Here is a 17,121-nt window from a genome sequence, read left to right on the forward strand (position 1 = left end):
GTAACTGGTACTTTTGGATTCTATACACAGAATATCTCAGGGTAAAACTATCTAAGTTTTGTATCCAAAGCTATTAATTTCTTCAATTATGAAAAGAAACCACAGATTGCATAATGGCCTTGGTATTCTGTTGGTATGGAGAGGATGATCTCAGAAGACTTACAAGCCTGTGTTGGGATGTGTATGACACGTGCCTTTTTTGTGTGTGTGTGTGTTTTTTTGTGTGTGTTTTTTATTTATTTATTTATTTTTAAATTGTAGATATCCTAGTTAGCAAACCCAAATCAGTGCACAAAGCAACCACTTTTGCCAGTGCAAATACACACTTTGCTGAGCTTTCTAATCTGGACTCCAGAGTTTATACATAGCAAATTTTAAACTGCCAAGTTCTATTATGACCCAGAGGGGAGCAGAGCAAAGTAAGATGAAGAATCTGGAAATGCATGATGCCTGTAGGGTAAATTACATTTTGGAATTTGCTTCCATGTGGCTTTTCTCCTCATGGACCACTGTGATGTTTAGCAGGCTGAGCTAGAAAGGTCATATTGCATAAGATGAAGAACAATAAATGGTCTGTTCAGTGACTTGCTGTTAAGTCTCCTGTCAGTGCCGACTAATAGTTGTAATAGCCATTCCTCCTCTGGGATATAAGTTTGACTGTCATATTTTGGGGAATATGGTAATTTATAGCCATTGCTTTTAGCATGCTAGGGAGAGCTAATGTTTAAAGGCTCTTATACCAGTGGCTTACACCTCTTTGTTTTTCTTCTTCATGAATTGCTGCTGCTTCGTTTGAGCCTTGATTGTAATTTACTGTAAGTTACAGTAAATTGACTGTAAGAGTATCTGTTAAAAAAAAGTGAATGTGAATATTAAATCCATTTAATTCATTTTCATTTTGCTGAAGAGAACTTGAATTTATCTCTTTTTAAGACATTGGCCCTAGATAATAGTTTTGTTTTTTTTATCAATAAAATTTCCTTTTTGTTGGGTTGTGATCCAGTTTTAAACCATATTTAAAATCTGTACAGGGGCAGAGACCCCAGTCGAATTTAAAAGATTTGAAGAGTCTGGGGCAGAAGTTAGTGTATCTAATAAGTTTAAATTCCCTCAGATTTGCTTTATTGGAAGTGTATTAATTACAGACATTTTCCAAATCATTTTCATCCGAGTGATATATGATGATTTACATAGCTGCCTTTTAAAAATATAGGTGTATTACTGAAATTGTCATTTTTTAATACGTGAAATAGCTTAAAATGAATGATGAGTAATTTCTTTTTCAATAATGTGGTAGATTAGATGTGCAGAGACGCTCCTTCTGGTCAGACCATTTTTAAATGAAGGAAAAAATATGCATACGTGTAACAGATAGGTAAAATGCTGGAGCTCATGTTAGAAAAACAATTGGCCTCGAAAGGAATAGAAAGCATGATTACGTAAGGTAGAATAAGCACTGAAAGTGGTTTTTGTTTTTTTTTAAATATGGAACGCTTCACAAATTTGCGTGTCATCCTTGCGCAGGGGCCATGCTAATCTTCTCTGTATCGTTCCAATTTTAGTATATGTGCTGCCGAAGCGAGCACCTGAAAGTGGTTTTTTATGCTGAGGGCATCTAATAGGATTAGAGCAACGGGGGAAACAAGAGAAAAAGTAGTGTCCAAGCAGAGTGGGAGGTCATATTGGAGACTGCCCCATATAAACCTGGGGCCCAGAAAGGTGACTTCTTCGGTGAATGAGGAGTATAAAAGATGCCAAGCCTCTCTAGAAACGCAGTTTATAGACCAGCCTGACAGAATTTTTATAGATAAAGTTGCAGGAAATGTGAGCATGCATAAGAAAACAAGCAACTTAGTTAGATGTGTTTTCCAAATTACACTTTCCAAAAATGGCTGCAACAGGATTTCCTGACTCATGTGCTCTTCTAGACTCTTGCTATTCTACCATCAAGAAATAGAGCCTCTGTCCTGTTCCGTTAAACCTGGGTAGGCCTTTGTGACTGCTTTGACCAAAAGAAAATGACAGAGGTGATATATGTGATTTCTGAGGCTAAACCATACAAATACCACACATTTCTTCCGTATTCTCCTGGGCTACTCTTTCTTGGAACTGATCACTGTGGTGTAAATAAGCCTTTACAGTCCATGGAGAAGCTACGTGGAGAGGAACGGAGGCCTCAGGCCCATGGCACCAACTAAGCTTCCAGCTGACAGCAGTACTAACTTGCCAGCCTTGTAAGTACGCCATCTTGAAAGGGATCCTCCAGTCTCCTGTCCGGCTGCCCTAGTGTTGCCACATGGAGCAGAGACAGGCTGTCCTTTATGAGCCCTGTACAAATTGCATATCTGTGAGCAAAATAAGTGATTGTTGTTTTAATTCACTAAGTTTTGGGGTAGTTTGTTACACAGTGATAGATAACTCAAACATTAGCAGTAACCATCAGTCTTGTAAAGACTATAGATGTTTAAAGAAATACAGAAGGGGATTAAAAATATGATACGATGATGAGAACCTCAAAATAGATGAGGAAGACTTAAAGAAGAGCTCAGTCTCAGTAGAACTTCTTGAAATAAAAAACATAAATGAAAAACACAATGGAAGGATGATACAGATTGGATAGAGTTCAAGAGTGAACTGAAAGATAGATGTATTTGAGGAAAATTTCCAGAATTTAGTACAGAGAGAAGAGATAGGACATATGAGGTTTAGTGACATAGAAGATGACAAGATACCATGTATATTACCGATTTAGTGGTTCTCAGACATTTTGATGTGAGGACCCCTTATGTCCTTAAAAATTATTGAGAACCCCAAATTGCTTTTGTGTATGTGGGGTACACATAATTTGGTCCCATTTGTGTATATTATAGTTCAATAAAAAATTTACTTACAAAAAGACATTATAGTTCAATAAAAAATTTACTTAAAAAAAAAAGACGATAGAGTGAAAAGGCCATAAAGAGAGTGAAAAGATAAGCTACAATATGAGAAGATGTACTGACAGTTTGTTACCCAGAATATAAAAGACCTCAAATTAAAAAAAAAAAAAATAGGAAAAAGGAAATAGAAAACTCATAAGTTTATTTCACAGAAGCAGAAACAAATGGTCTGTGAACACATGAGAAGATCCTCAACCTTTTTAGTAATCAAGGAAATGCAGATTAAAACAGTGAGGAACTATGTGTCCCTCAACCCCCACCATACTGGGAAAAATAAAAAATAACAGTTGTTGGAGATGATACTGAACAGTGGGAACAGTCGCACTGTTGGATACAACCATTTTGGAAATGGTTTGGCTGTATTTAGTGATTCTTAAGTATATAGCCTAGTGAAACTCTTGCACTCATGGCCCAAGAGACATGTATAAGAAAATTTAAAGTACTGTTCTTAGTAGCTATAAATGCAAACAACTCAAATGTCTTAGCAACTGTAAAGCGGTGAATAAATGTGGTATAGTCATAAAAGGATGACTAGCATAAAGTAGACTAGTTACTACTGCCTGCATCTGAATGGAGGGATGTTATAAATAGAATACGGATAAAAGAGTCAAAATAATAATTATGATTCTATTTACATAATGTTTAAGAACAGGCAAGTTTAAACAATAGCTTGTTTGGTGATACTTGTATGGTAAGTTTGTAAAGAAAAGCAAAGGAATGATAACACATTTTAGGATAGTGGTTATCTTGAGGTGGGGGTGGAATGGAAAAGTACATAAGGAGCTATGGTTTGTACGATGTATTTATTTGCAATGAAAATTTCTGTGAGTGTGTTGTTGGAAGGAACCCTATAGTGATTCTTTCTCTGAGGAAAGAAATTTGTTAATGCAAATATTAGTTCTTAATTAACCTTTTGGTAGGTATTCTTGCATACAAAATCCTCCAGTAAATATATTTTGAATTTAATTTTTACAGTTTCTTTATGTTAACCTTACCAAGTAGGTAGCATGCCTAGGAAGAAGATGAAACTAGGAGGATTTATCCACAAGTTTGAGGTCAGTGGTTGCAGCCTTAGAATTAGAAATTAGGCCTCTTATTCTACCTGTCTTAATATTAATATAAAATTTTTGTGTGGATATGTTTTCATTTCTCTTGGATTTATACCTAGGAGTGGAATCCTGGTCATATGTTAACTCCATGTGAAATCCTGGGTCATATGTTAACTTTGTATATAATATTTTTGGAAATTTTAAGGAAATAACAAAGTGGCTACATTTCACTTTTCTACCAGCAATGCAAGAGATGGTTCTAATTTCTCCACATCTTCAATACTTGTTATTGTCTGTCTTTTTTTAGTATAGCCATCCTAGTGGGTGTGAAGCAGTATCTCATTGTGTTTCTTTCCGTTTCCTGTGCATCTTTTGTGATGTTGTGCATCGTTTTATGTGTTTATTGGCCAGCTGTATACCTTCTTTGTTCATTTTTTAATAAGATTGTCTTTTGAGTTGTAAGAGTTCTTTAAGGGGGGATGGGGGGTGCCAAAAAAAAAAACGTATGCAAGTAGACACTGGTCAATGTTGCTCAAGCAATAATTCGTCATAATTAGAAGTGTCTGGCGGCTGATGGTAACCACTTTGAGTACCTCCTATAATTGCAGAAGTCAAACGTGACTTGTATTCATCTTTTGTTATCGGTACATATTGAGTATTACAATTGTAATGCAGTTTTCCTTTCTTAAAATGTGTATGCATTTTTTTCGCACCCTCTGTATATATTTTGAATACAAATCCCTTATCTGATATGTAATTTGCAAGCATTTTCTCCCATTCTGTGAGCTGTCTTTCACTTTGAACATTGTTCCTAATAACTAAAATGTGGAAACAACCCAGATGTCCATCAATTGATGAATGAATAATTAAAAAGCAATATTTCTATACAATGGAATAATATTTGGCAGTAAAATGTAGTGAATGCTGCAAACATGGGTGCCCCTTAAAAAACATTATGTTACATGAAAGAAGAGAATAATAAAAACCCACATATTGTATGACTCCATTTTTTTAAATGTTCAGCATAAGCAGATTTAGAGACAGAAAGTAGGTTAGTGGTTGCTTAGGGCTGATGAGTTGAATGGTGAATGGGATGAGTTGAATGGTGAATGGTTCGTGATGGCCTATGGATACAGGGTTTCTTTTAGGGGGGACAAAATGTTCAAAATTAGATTGCTGTGATTAGTTGCACTGCCCTGTGAATGTACTAAAAAGCATCTAATTGTACACTTTAAGTGGGTGATTATATGGTATGTGAATAGTATCTCAATAAAGCTGTTTTTTTTTTTTAACTAGAATACAAGGAAATACTGATGTGATTATTTGTTTTGTTTAAGAATTTCTTGTCCTTACTCTGGCTAAATACTTGCAAATTTTTTTTTAAGTCTACTTTTGGAAAGAATTTCAGTTATCTTTAGTGAAAGACCGAGAGGCTAAACTTTAAAACAAACAAACAAACAAACAATAAGAGCCAAGTAGTGTAGGGGAGAAGGGAGATGGATATTTTACCTGAAAACTTAGGTTAATTATAGCTATCACAGTTCACTTAGTTTTGACTTTCTGTCAAAAAAGGCAAACAAAAAATCATGATGAGTTCTTTAACATACATTATTAAGTAAAAGGAAGCAATTTAACTGAGAAAAGTTATTTCTCAGCACTTGCTATCCGGTTCACAAAACTATGTAAAAAAAGAAAAAGAAAAAGGATTATTTAGTAGTTAAAAAAATTCTAAAATATTCTTCAGGTGGAAATTCATTTTGATCCTGGATATACGTCTAATGTAAAATGTTAAGTTTATTGAGCTTTCTGCTTATCTGAATTGAGACTCAAATAAAAAACTGTTATTTGGTATGGTGTCTGTGGCATTAAATGTAAGTTATCTGACAAAATCGTTTGAGACTGAACTTGGTCATAGTGCCAGAATTGCAGCGTATTCCATTATGAAGTTTGAAATGAGATAGATGCCCGTGCTTGTTTTAAAAATACAATTAACCTTTTGTTTTAGAATAGTTTCAGATTTGCAAAAAGTCGTTCTCTACAGTACAGAGTTCCCAAATACCTCACATACAGTTTCTCCTATTATTGATACCTTTCATTAGTGTGGTACATTTGTCATAATTAATGAACCAATATTGATACATATTATTAACTGAAGTTCATGGTTTATTCAGATTTTCTTAATTTTTACCTTATGTTTTTTCTGTGTCAGGATCCAATCTAGGATACAGCATTGCATTAACTCATTATATGTCCTTAGACTCCTCTTGGTTGTGACAGTTTTCTAGACTTGTTTTTGATGATCTTGACAGTTTTGAGGAAGAGTGGTCAGGTGTTTTGTAGAATGTCCTTCAACTGGAATTTGTCTGATATCTTTGTCATGATTAGACTGCGGTCATGGGTCTTAGGGAAGAAGACCACAAATGTAGAAGTGCCCTTTTTGTCACATCTTATTAAAGGTACATGACTTATTACTGTTGATATTGACCTTGAGCACCTGGCCAAGGTCCTGTTTGTCAGGTTTCTCCACTGTAAAGTTACTAACCCCCTTCCATATTGTCCTCTTTAGAAGTCACTAGATACACATGCTTTTTTTTTTTTTTTTTTAAGGTACACATGCTTTTGATACCATTTTTGCATTTGACAAAAGTAAAGTAACTGATTTGAAAACTAATGAGTCTGGCATGCTTGCTTTTTCCAGTGGAGAACTTACCTATGTTTATATAGAATGTATTTGCTTGAATACTTGTCAGTGGGGCCAGAGCTTTGCTCATGAAAGAGCTTTAGTTCTGTTCTCATGCTTATACTCTTCTTTGAAACTCCTAGATTTCTGTACCATAAATTGTGAAAGAGATTTTCTTGTCCTAGAATTTCTCAGAGATGAAAGTTACCTACGTTATAATGAAGCATAACGTATTCGTTTCCTATTCCTGTGTAACAACTTAGCAAAAACTTCACAGTTTAAAGCAGCGCACATTTACTATCTCACTGTTTCTCTGGGTCAGTAGTCCTTGCGTGGCTCAGCCGAGTCCTGTGCTCAGGGACTCGTAAAGGTACAATCAAGGTGTTGGGTGGATTGCTTCTCGTGTGGAGAAGCAATGTCAATCCAGGTTCAAAAGGTGAAGAACCCATTTGTAAGATCATTCAGACTATTGGCGGAATTTATTTTCTTGTGGCTTTATGACTGGCTTTTTGCTGGTTGTTGGCTGGAGGCCGTCCTCAGGTTCTAGAGAGCTTGTCTACAGCTCTTGAATATGTGTATCATTGTGTGTGTGTGATATCATCAGTGGTTGTCACCTAGGGTCTGTCTGCTACATTTTACATGATTTCTGTAAAGAGTGTTTAATTTTGAGTACAACTGTATCCAGTGAGTTTGTTGGGTGAAAGTTAGCTACAGAGTACAGCCCAAATGTCAGTTTGACCCAGTAGAGCTCATTGTTGTGAAAAGTATAAACCTTATAATAATTGGCATTATGTTAAATGAAGGAAGGTAGAGCTGTTCATGGAGTATACCAGCAGAGGATAAAGAAAGAAGTTGGAGGAGAGGTGGAAGTACTGTGATATATTTTTCTTGTTTCAAAATTTTGCTGAATTCTGGTATCTGTCATTCATTTTTTTGTTAGTTTTCTATTCCATATGTAAGAACTCATTACCATAAAATCTAGTTTTGAGAGACAGCAAAACAGTGTAGTTGAAAGCTCAGGGTCTAGACTTCAAATGCCTGCTTCCAAATCCTGCCTCTGCTGTTCAGTACAGTATGACCTGGGCAAAATACTTCCTTGGGGTATCAGTTTTAAATAGGAATGATAGTACCTACTTCATAGGGTTGTTGTGAGGATTAAGAGTTAATGCCTGTAACTACTGTTCACTTTCTCAAGTGTGATAGTGGGTCTATGGTTATGTGTTAAAAATAGAATGAATCCTTTTAGAGATACATATTAAAATATTTACAGATAAAATGATACGGTGATTAGAATTTTGGAAGTATAGATGAAGCAGAATTGGCCTTGAGTTAATAATTGTTAATTGATTATGGTTTAATTATATTACTCTGTCCACTTTTGTATATATTTGAAATTTTTCATAATAAAAAAGTTTCAGAAAGTATCGCTACCTTGGCACATATTACGTTCTCAGTATATTTTAGCCATTCTTATGTTTATTATTAATATGTTGGAATAAACTTGTCTAAAACACGAAAAGTATAAAACGAACTAAACTCGACACTTCAATTTTCTGATTTCTAAGATTCTTCTTATAGTGGAAACTATCAAATTTGGATAACATATACAAGATTCTCAGACTTGTGTTTTTGTTTCTGTGTTAGCTTCTTCCTAGTTAAGTTGTAATTTACAGTTTAATTCTTTTGGCTTAATTGTGGCCTGCATAACATTTAGTTTATCATTGCTTGTTCTGTAAGTGAAATGGAAATTAATATCAACATTATTTAGTCATAGTATTATTAACGGTAGTAGACATTGACTTTACCAATAGTGAAAATATTAGTTGCAGAAGCCAAGGCTTTCCTAGGTAATCAGCGGTATTATGTTTTACTTTAATATAAGTAAGAAAGGTAGTTAAAAGCTATATTGCTGTATATACTTATACTGCTATATATACTTATATTGCTGTTTAATATAAGTAAGAAAGGTAGTTAAAAGCTTATTCACCAAGTTTATCTCAAATGTGGTAAATGTATCTTTCTGCTTATTATCATATGGTCCTACACTATATAGTACTATAAAAGTAGATGGTATGAATGTTTTAATTGTTAAAGATTGAAAGTTATCTAGTGATTCTGATTTATTTTACACGAATGAACCTTAGAACATAAAAAAATAAAATAAAAATTTAAAAGAAGCAAAACCCAAATCTCTTAGAGTTCTAATTAGGAATGGGCACAGTGAGTTCCTTGTTTTGACAACTCTGCTTTTGAGTCACATACAGACACACCTTTTATTTAATAGATGGGGACCCTGAGGACTATTAGAGGTAAGGTGATTTGCTCAAGGTCACAGATGTTTCTTAGAAATGGAATTTAGAATTGAACTCTAGATCCCATACCTCTCAGTCCAGTGTTCTTTTTGCTGTCCTAGTGGTTTCCAAATTATTCTCCTGAGCCCTAGCGTGCTAAACAGTTTTGTCTGTCTCTGACCCTTTCACCCAAGGTTAACCAGAATAAGTCGTCCCCCCGCCCCCATCTTATATATTAAGGTTAATACAAGATTTTGTTCAGAGGGGAAAAAAGATTCAACTACTGCGTATGTTAGTTTCTAAGTCTTCCCTACACTGAACTCTTTATTCTGTGCCATATTCTACTCAGAAAAGTACATTTGATTTATTGGAGGGTTTTCTTTGACTTTGTTTCAAACAATGCCAGTGTGATCTCTGTAGAAATCTGTGACCAAAAGACCTTGGGAAAATTCAAAAGGACTTTCAAATGTGAAGGGATAATTATTTTTAGTATGAAGTTATTATCAATTAACATTTTATTTCTTTCCAGCTGTCTGTATTCTTCTTTCATCTTCTCATCTCATAAATCTCATTCCTTGTGATTTTCTAGATGGAGTTTCTTGGGGTCTGTTATTTTTTAAAAAAGATTTTATGCAAATATATCTATCTTAAATGAAGCTCTCTCTGATGTCTGGAGAGTCTTTTGGGTCTCTTTGGTGGTGAATTTTAGAGGTCATACTAAATGGCTTAAAAACAATATTGTTGTTATATCAAAAGAGGGCCCAACAAACAGGTTGGTTTTTGCTTAGTAAATTAATTAATAAATTAAATGGTTAAATTTAATGATTACAGTGACTTTAATGGTTAAAACTTCAAAGCAAAGTAAAATCTTTGGTGCTACTTTAGCAGTTTTTCAAAATTCTATGCTTATACAATAATATCAATTTAGAACTAGAACCATCATAGGTCAGAATTTAAGATGCATATTCTGACCCCTACTAAGAGAAAGGAAGAAGAATCTTATTAAATGTTAACTCTGTTATGGTAAGCCCATGCTTCATGTAGTTGTGTTTTTACATTTAATGTCAGTATAATATTAACATATATATGATAGCTATAATATATTTTATATAATATATACCATATTTCCCAGAAAATAAGACCTCGCCAGACAATCAGCTCTAATGCGTCTTTTGGAGCAAAAATTAAAATTAGGCCCGGTCTTATTTTACTATAATATAATACATTCTATTATAATATAAGACCAGGTATAATATAATATAATGTAATATAATATAACACCGGGTCTTATATTAATTTTTGCTCCAAAAGATGCATTGGAATTGATTGTCCGGCTAGGTCTTCTTTTTGGGGAAACACGATAATATAATATGTTTTAATGGAACAGTTTTTCATTTTTTCCCTATGGCATTGTTGTTTATCAGTTGTCCCCCTCCCATCTGTAAGATAAATATCAGAAATTTGAGAATTAATTAATGTTTACCATTACACTTTCCAGGGGAGTGATTTAAGTTAGTTAAACTTCACTGTGCAGCACATGAAACACAAACATTCATTACGGAAATAAAATGTTTGATTTGAACATGTGATAACTGCTAAATACAAGGAACTCATTGAAGCCAGAATAAATGCAAAAAGCCATCACAGAAAATATTCCCATTTGGATGGAACCCCAGAGGGGCATTTTCTGCCAGCACCGATGGTGTGCAGCTGTGATTAGGAAAGCCCGTCAGAAAGTACTTGATGCGGTGTTCCTGATAGGCACAGGGAAGCTGGCTTTTTATTTTAACTCTGGGCTGCCACCAAGAAGACAGCCAGTGTCATAGCCATTTATACTAGAAATGCGTGGTTTGGCAGAGGAGTACACCTTGACGAACAATTACCTCACAGTAATTGTTCTAAGGATGTAAGAATTTCAGAAATAGGGAGGGTGAGATGCTATCTGATAATAGAGATTGCTTCCTGTTTTCCCTAGTCTTCATTACCAAATAATTGGAAAATGTAAAGAGATGAGGAATTTAGGATAATTTTTCAACTGTGATTGTGTTTCCCTGGTTCATTCAACCTCCTGCTACTACTGCAGGCTATGTTACTATGCCTTGGGGCATATTAATATAATTTAAGACAATTTAAAATATGAACTGTTGCTGACTTGTTCACCAGGAACAGCACTACCATTGTATGGTTAGCAAGATACTTGATGTAATAAATCTCCATTGGGGAAGTTTAAGAAAGTTGTGCTGTGCCAGTTGAGTTTAGCTCTCTTTCCAGCTGGTGCTTTAAAAAGCTTTGAGTGTTCTAGGTACTACATGTAAATGTGCTTAACAGTACACAGGCTCCTTGACAAATGCTATTCTTGGGACGATCACAATCCTGTGAGTCTGTGTTATTTTTACCTACGAGCTGGCACCCAGGAAAGAGTAGCATGTACTTCATTAAGAAAATTCGTCTTGAAAGTCATTCAGCTTTCTTCCTTTTAATCTCACAGTTCAGGCCAATGCCAAGTTCTTTACCCACATGTCTAATCTTTCTACTCTGTGACTGAAATTTTATCTTTTATAGCTTAATTTCCCATCGGGACTTTAAATTTTTCCTAGCGCTAACAGCTGCTCCCTGTTTTCCTTTAATTTTAAAATATTACTCTAACAATCATTTTTTCATTGTACCATTTTCTTAGATACTATCCTTTCTTTAGTAGCCACTTTGAACTTCCTTCCTTGTTAAACCATTTACTTCTTACCCTTTTCTTCCCCATCGCTAATGCTTTTCTGCCTAGTCCCTCCTCTCTTTTCAAACCATCCTGTTTGCCTATTTTTTTCCTCTGGGCCCTCTCCTTCCTGCTCTTACCCCTCCTGCCCTTCCATTAAGGGCTTCAGGCCTCCTTTTAAAGAGTTCTCTGCCTTAGAATTAAGCCATCAGTCTCATTCTAAATCTCCTTAAACTTCAGAGATCTGGTCACTCTAAAATAAATAACTGAAAATGGAATGGGTACTGATATTTTATAAATAATTTTTACCTTTCTCTTCTCTACTCCCTCCCCCTGCTCCCTTTTTAAAATATCTTTTTTGTCCAGTTCATTTAAGTGGTAAACCTACAGGCTAGAGGTTGATTTATTGTTCTGTAAAACATATAAATATTGTTGGCACTGTGTCAATGCTAAAATAACAACAACAACAACAACAACAATAGCAACGTCAGTTTGGCTGAGAGAGTTGCCCGTTATGTTAGAGACCCTCCTAGGACTTCTGTTTTCTGAGAGTGTAAATGTTAACCAGATGGGAATTCTCTTTTTGTGTTAAAAATTTCCCTTTTGTGCCTTGAATTCCAAGTGATCACCAGAAAATTTCTATTTATTAATTACGTACAATATACCGCATTGTACCTTAGAAATGCTTCCAAGAATAATGCGTGTTTCATGGTTTATTTTCTTCAGTAAGATTTCAATTCTCTATCCACCAGACACTGTAACTGCATGAACTGTTGTTTTTTTTTTACTATTTACCGTGTTTCCCCGAAAAAAAGACCTAGCCAGACCATCAGCTCTAATAATGTCCTTTGGAGCAAAAATTAATATAAGACCGGGTCTTATATAAGACCCGGTCTTATATTAAAATAATTATAATACTTATAATATTATATTATATTTTAGTATAATATAAGACCGTGTCTTATATTAATTTTTGCTCCAAAAGACTCATTAGAGCTGGTGGTTCTGCTAGGTCTTATTTTCAGGGAAACACGGTAGTACAACCCAAACTAGGGTTTCCTGAAGGGAATTCTCGGGAAGTTTTCTCGCTTTCCTGTTCCTGAATCCCGAGAAAAGTTGGTCGGGAAATTGGGAAAATCAGCTCCTTGAACCCAGGTTGTTGGTAGTATCGGCTGTCACTTTGTGGAAACGATTCATCGTGGAGAACAGAAAACAGTTTATGTCTCGGGATTCAGGAATGGGAGAGCGGAAAAAATTCCTCAGAATGGGTGGGAATTCCCGCCCGGAAACCCTAGTCCAAACAGAGAAGTATAGAAAAATAAAAGTTACCTAAAGACCAGCTAGATATTTTAAACTATTTCCTGTGGGGCTCATTGAGAGCTGACTGTCCCTTATCTTTAGTGGTCTTGTCTCCCTGTCTGGAGTTGGCTAGAATCCTAACATCTCAATCATTCCTTAGGCTTGACAGGTGCATGTTTTCCCAGAAACAGTTGTGATTGGTGTGTAAAATGGATAGAATAATTGGTTCTTTCTAGACATATGCCTTCACTTTGCCCCTTAGTACTTTGACTATTACTATTGCCCCTTAGTAATTTGACTATTCGTTACAAACTAATGCATAGACTCCTTCTTGGTTGGTTCCAGTGCTGAGGTCAGTATCTTCCCAAGAATATGGCCAACCTACATCCCGACCGTGGCCATGTGGCATGGTGTCATGCGGGGCGGCCTGCGGGGTCTCAGCTCCCGCTCCTCACATAAAAATGTAAGATGTGGCTAGGCCAAAAAGGAACACCAACGGATCCATAGGTAGGGGAGTCATACCACTATGGTCTCACTGGAGGCTGAAATCAACCGACGTGCAACCTGCTGTCCGCTTTCCTGCCAACCGACCGACTCTCCTCGACTCACCAACCAGCGCAGCCGAGGCAGTTATATCAGCAGCCAATTGGCTAACCGGCTACAGCTGACCGTCAACTAGCCACAGCCGAGGGCCATCTACTACCCGAGCCAGCACCTTTCCACATGAGGCCGAGAGCCTGGAAACTGCTCTCTGGGACTCTGTCCTCACACATGGCCATGTAGTGCCTGACAGATTTAGCCTTAGAGTCTAGCTTCTGTAGTTTGTGGTGGTTTGGGGTTTCTTTAAACCTATTTTCTGATGACAATTCTATTTTCTAGTACGTTTAAAAGAAACAAGTTTTTTCATCAAGGCTGATTACAAAGGCATTTAGATTTTTTTTCTAGAAGCCATGCTCAACTGGGAATGAATTAAACCCTATAGGAAGAATTAAGTCCTACAGAAAAGAATTTGACTATTTTCGCAGTTTTCCCAAAGATGGTAGCATTCTAGATATATAGGAGAGAAGTTAATTCATTACATATAATGATGCCTTAGAGCAGTTGTCCTCAGAGTTTTCTCCAGATGTACCCCAGAATCTTCAAAACTTCTTCAGTGAGAGTCCCTAAGGTCAAAATTATTTACATAAATATTCAAACATTATTTTCAGTTATCATCTCATTCTTTCAGTTGAATAGTGGAGATTTTGAGAGACTACATGATGTATGATGATATAATGACTCTGATGGCTGATGAATTGTATGTTTATTGTTATATTTTAAAAATTGTTTCTATTTCTGCTTTTAATCCAATTTCTAAATATTGATAGACATTACCCATATAAATAAAACTTCTTTGAAGGTTCTCAATTTTTAAGAGAAGCTGTCGTGAGACCAAAGAATTGGAGAACTGTTGTCTTAAGAGTTAAACTTAATTCTCTCACGGGACCCCTGTCGAGAGTAGCTGCTAGTGAGTAAAAGGACACTGCCCTGTTAAGCCAACCAGTTGTCCAATAAACATTTTTTAATGGAATTAAATTGAGTTCTTGAAATGCAACTTTTGAGACCGTAAGATTCTCTTCCAAGTAGATGTTTGAGCATTGCGTGCCTTGCAACCTGCCAAATTTCTTCAAGATAGGTAACTGGCAATTCTCAATATTTAGTCAAGTATTTCAGAAATCATTTTCATGGAATACCTGCTTCAACTGGTAGCTTGTTGACATTATCTAAACCAGCGCTGTCCTAAAATTGAGGGCCACATCCATAAATTAAAATCTTATTTTAAAAAGTAAAAAGAAACAGGAAATTATTTGTTTTTTCCCCAGCTTTACTGAGGCATAATTGACAAATAAAATTTATATTTAAAGTGTATAATGTGATGATTTGATACATGTATACACTGAAAGGATTCCCCCCTCAAGCTAACACATCTATAACTTCACATATTTGCCTTTTCTGTTTTTGTTTTGTTTTTGGTGAGGACATTTGGTGAGGAAATCTGTTAGCAAATTTCAATTACACAATACAGTGTTAACCAACTATAGTCACCATGTTTTACCTTAGCTCTTTAGACCTTATTCATCTTATAACTGAAAGTTTGTACACTTTAACCAACCTCTCCCTATTTCCCCCACCTCCCAGCCCCTGGCAACCACTTACCTACTTTCTGTTTCTGAGTTTGACTTTCCTTCTTTCTCTCCGCCCCCCTTTTTTTTAAGATTCCAAATATAAGTGATACCATGTGGTATATTTCTTGTCTTTCTCTGTCTTGCTTATTTCAGTTAGCATAATGCCCTCCAGGTTCATTCATGTTGAAAATGACAGGATTTCCTTCTTTTTTAAGGCTGAATAATATTCATGTGGGTATCTATATACCGTGTTTCCCCCAAAATAAGACCTCGCCAGACCATCAGTTCTAATGCATCTTTTGGAACAAAAATTAATATAAGATCCAGTCTTACTTTAATATAATTTAAGACCAGGTCTATGATATGATATGATATGATATGAATAATATAAATATAATATATAATACCAGGTCTTATATTAATTTTTGCTCTAAAAGATGCATTAGAGCTGATGGTCCGGCGAGGTCTTATTTTTAGGGAAACATGGTTATCACATTTTCTTTATCCAGTCATCTGTTGACAGACACTTAGGTTGTTCCCATACCTTGGCTATTGTGAATAATGCTGCTACAAACATGGAAGTACAGATATCTCCTTGAGATAATGATTAGTTTGCTTTGGGTAAATACCCAGAAGTGTATACATCTGGGTGTATATATATGGATTGCTAGATCATATGGTAGTTCTATTTTTAATTCCTTCAGGAACCACCATACTGTTTTCCGTAGTGACTGTACCAGTTTATATTCCCACCAGCAGTGTATAGGGGTTCCCTTTTCTCCATTTCCTTGCCAGTGTTTGTTTTCTCTCTCTCTCGCTCTCTTTTTTTTAATAATAGACATTCTAACAGGTGTGAAGTGGTATCTCATTATGGTTTTGATTGGCATTTCCCTGATGATTAATGATGTTGAGCCCCTTTTCGTGTACTTGTTGGCCATTTGTACGTCTTCCTTAGAAAAATGTCTATTTAGGTCCTTTACCCATTTGTAAATTGGGTTATTTTTATTTTTATTTTGCTCTTGAATTGTATGAATTCTTTGTATATTTTGGATATTAACCCCTTATCAGACATGTGGTTTGCAACTATTTTCTGCCATTTCATACGTTACCTTTTTATTGAAATTAGTTTTAATAATATATTTTATTTAGCCTAAAATATTATTTCTACATGTAATCAATATAAAATTTATCAGTGATATAGTTTACATTCTCTTTTTGATATTAAGGCTTTGAAATTTGGTGTGTATTTTACATTTATAGCCCATTAATTTGGACTATCCAATTTTAAGGGCTTCATAGTCACATGTGTGCCTACTGTATTGAACAGCACAGAGGTAGACCATAAAGTGATCCTAGATCTCAGCCAGGAATGATCTAGAGTAGATATACTTTGTCATAGAAATAGAGAATAAAAATTTAGGTACAGAAATTAATGTAAAAACAACTCCATTGAAAATAATTTACAATGGTAAAACGTTTGATATCTGCCTAAGTTTTAAGACATTTCAATGAGAAGTACGGCTTCTTTCCTTAAAAGAATATTGAAAAATGAACTTTTCTCCCCATGGTCATGATTTTTTATCTTCCCTTCTTAAAATCATTCAGCCTGTGTACTGTGTTCTGTGGAATTATTGCGCATACATCTGCATACTTCTTTAAAGGAGTGCTCTTCTTCTTTTTGGAGGAATTTTAGCACTTGTAGTCTTTGCATTTTCTCCCTAAGTGGTACTGTCCTTTTGTCATAGCATGTTCCAGAATTAAGAGACCTACTTGTTTCCGATGGGTGAGGAGGAAGCGTGGCTTGTTTTGATCTTAACACTGAAATTTTCCGTGGCTCATTGGTTTTTTTCTACCTTGTCTTGCCTGTGAATGTGATGTCAGGATATGCAAGTGAATTATTGCCCATTGTGAAGAAACCTGTTGTGTGGGAGACCCCACTTGCTGCGCCATTTGTCATGCGAGGCGGCCTGCTGGGTCTCAGCTCCCGCTCC

At 35.6% G+C, this 17,121-nt stretch overlaps 1 protein-coding gene and 1 non-coding gene across 4 annotated transcripts in view; one reads left to right on the plus strand and one right to left on the minus strand.

Moving 5' to 3' along the window:
- Positions 1–17,121, plus strand: part of SIK3 (SIK family kinase 3) — a 244,763-nt gene that overhangs the window by 101,102 nt on the left and 126,540 nt on the right. The window lies entirely within an intron of this gene.
- LOC141572628 (U6 spliceosomal RNA) lies at positions 1,480–1,586 on the minus strand. Its single transcript, XR_012497936.1, has one exon. It is a non-coding gene; the product is annotated as a U6 spliceosomal RNA (small nuclear RNA).

Source organism: Rhinolophus sinicus, linkage group LG06 (genome assembly GCF_036562045.2).
Source record: "Rhinolophus sinicus isolate RSC01 linkage group LG06, ASM3656204v1, whole genome shotgun sequence".
NCBI lineage: Eukaryota > Metazoa > Chordata > Mammalia > Chiroptera > Rhinolophidae > Rhinolophus > Rhinolophus sinicus.